We start from the raw sequence: 2,999 nt of genomic DNA, 5'->3' as shown, positions 1-2,999 counted from the left end.
AAAATGATATGGCCGTTAGAGGCACGTTGTCCTCCTCTTGTTCATCTTTAGTCAAAGGTCGCCCGCCTCAGCATTTATGAGTGTTTATTATAACAAAGGAGTGGGACAAGCTTTATTCCCATTCATCATCAAGTCAGCGAATGAGTTAAATAATCCTGATGCCACCAGTGGTCAAATATTCCACAGCGGTTGCCCAAGAATGTGCAGTGCAGCAATAGCCCAGCGTCTCAGCCAGCCACACACACACATGTGCACACAGCTGTTGCTGGGGATTTACCATGGGGGGGTTCTTCAACGAGGCTGTATGCAAAGACAAGCAGACCCTTCGGTCAAAAACATAAACCAACCCTCACAGCAGAACAAGTGTGTGTTTTACCCTCTACTGTGCATTGCAATGATTCGTTACCACCGGGGCAGCGTGTCATGTTCCATTATGTGGGCTCAGGCAGCTGTCTGTCTTGTTCATGTCAACATCCGAAGAGCCTAACCCATGCAGGAAGAATCCCCACAGTGCAACACTGTATAACAAAGTGTGGGGCAAAGGGCAAAGGTTCACGTTGCTCTCGCCATCTCGGTGGGACACTCATTTATTAATGTATGTTTAGGTTGTCAGTGATAACAAGTTCACTCACAGATACCAGCCAGACTTAAAACTTATCAGTTGATTAGATTAAGGCCTACACACATACACACACACACGCACATGCAGACGCACCCACACACACAAACACACACACACATATATTTAAAAAAAACTACATAGAAACAATGTGCATTTAAAATATAAATGTTCACTTATATACACTGTATATATATATGTATTGTAATGCTGTGGATTTCTCATTCTACACATCTGATTATCATTGTCATTTTGTCACATTATTTTCAGATACTTGGTTTTACATTGTGATTTGTTTTCTCTATTTACCAAAGAATATGATACATTGTCATATCACAATTGTTTTAATATTGTATTCCCACTCAAACATTAAAACAAGTATTTGAGATAATTCCTTATTTCGAACATTATTATTATTCTCTGCATAGATTTCAGTTTTCAGATATCTATTCTACCAGTTTGAGCTTTTATAATACTTCCAACACTTTATGTACGATAAAGCCGGGTGAAGCGGTTGTTTTCCTGCATTTATTTCAAACATTATTAATATGTATCAGCTAAATTATGGAACCAGGAAGACTCCAGATATGCTGCTGTTATGTATTTAACTGTACCATCGACTTCCTCAGTTGAAAAGATGTGACTGCTTTTGGTTTTTCCTGTTGGATCAAAATGCATGTTTGTGTGACTGTTTGCGATGTCGAAATACCTCAAATGATCCAGACTTTGGTCTAATAAATCATCAGGGTATGAACTTGTTCTAAAAGTAACCTCTAGATCTTTCAATTGCACTGGTACACTCTGGTGTTTATGGAGGTAAAACACATGTACTGTTGTTTTGGAGCCAAATCAATGGCGCAGCATGCTGTTACTGTGGCTGGCCACTAGATGGCCTCTGGCTACTAGAAACTCGGACAGAACAAATCTCAAAGCATTTAGAGTTGATGTAGGAGCAACATCAACATTTGACTACATTTGTCATGTGTCACCTAATGACATCACTTTATTTAATCCTTGCTGCCCTGATTTACAGTCATTTATGTTTGTATATATACTAAATGTATCCAAAATACAACGAAAGAGCAAAATGTACGTTATGTTTTTCCCCTTCTAATACTGCAATCCTAACTAAAATAATACTTTGACTCACTGACCTGCACTTCCTAAATGGGAGAACCTCCCAACAACCTTTGTTTGCTCGTTTAGGAAGCTGAGGAAGAGTTAATGTATCTTCTTCATGTCAGTATAATCTAAGAATAAGTGTAATTGTGACTCCACATGACGATACTAGCCAGAACTTCCACTCCGTTGTGTTATGTCAGAAGAACAACACTCTTCTTGGGCAGCATGGCGGTCTATAGTGTAACAGGCAGGCATCTATTTTGGGGCCCTAAAACCCTAAATGATGTTCAACTGGTGGGAGAACCTCAGATAATTTAAAAGAATTTATCCCACAGTGTAGAAATAACCCTATACATAAAAAATTCTACTCAAGAAAAAGAACCAAAGTGTTGGGATTGAAATATTACTTTAAGTTGCATAACAAACACATAATTACTCATTATGCAGAATGGTCCATTTCAGAATAAGGTATATTATATAATTGGATATTAATTAACATTGCATTGATGTGTACATCATTTTTATTAATATTGTCACTATTAGACATTGGATGTATTATTTTATTGATGGGTTCAATTCAACCAATAACAAGTGCTATCTTATCTTAACATAAACATGATCATGTTTCTGTTGATTCTATTTTATATTTTTAGTCACAAGCTGTACGTAACTTGTATCTAAAGTAAACAGGCAATTGATCCCTCTGAAATGTAGTGGAGTATAGAAATAGCAGGAAATGGATATACACAAGTAATGTGTACATCCATTTCCTCAATTACTAAATGTTTCCACCACTGGGCAACAAACGCAGATTGTCAATCATAACAATACACAAACTGCAAAAAGAAAAACTCCAATCAATAAGTGAAATCCTTATCAATGATGCCATGGATGGATCTATGCAACTGGAGAGCGTGTTTGTGATACTCACAACTGAGGAAGTTGACCACATGGTGTGGTTTTATTTGGCCAGCTGTCAGTCATTTCGGACATTTTTGAAAATGAAATAAAAAATATATTAAGAAAGGAACATGACAGAATTCAGCTTGTGTATATATATATATATATATATATATATATATATATATATATATATATATATATATATATATATATATATATGTGTGTGTGTGTGTGTGTGTGGGGGGTGATTATCACGGTTGGAAAATATAACGGAATGCTCCTCCACCCCCTTCTCAGCCCAGATCTATGCAATGCCTGGTGGGTACTGAAGTCTTCCAACACAAAGAGGAGCCGT

The sequence above is a fragment of the Pseudoliparis swirei genome, chromosome 22 (genome assembly GCF_029220125.1).
Source record: "Pseudoliparis swirei isolate HS2019 ecotype Mariana Trench chromosome 22, NWPU_hadal_v1, whole genome shotgun sequence".
Lineage (NCBI taxonomy): Eukaryota > Metazoa > Chordata > Actinopteri > Perciformes > Liparidae > Pseudoliparis > Pseudoliparis swirei.
This window is presented reverse-complemented; position numbering follows the sequence as displayed.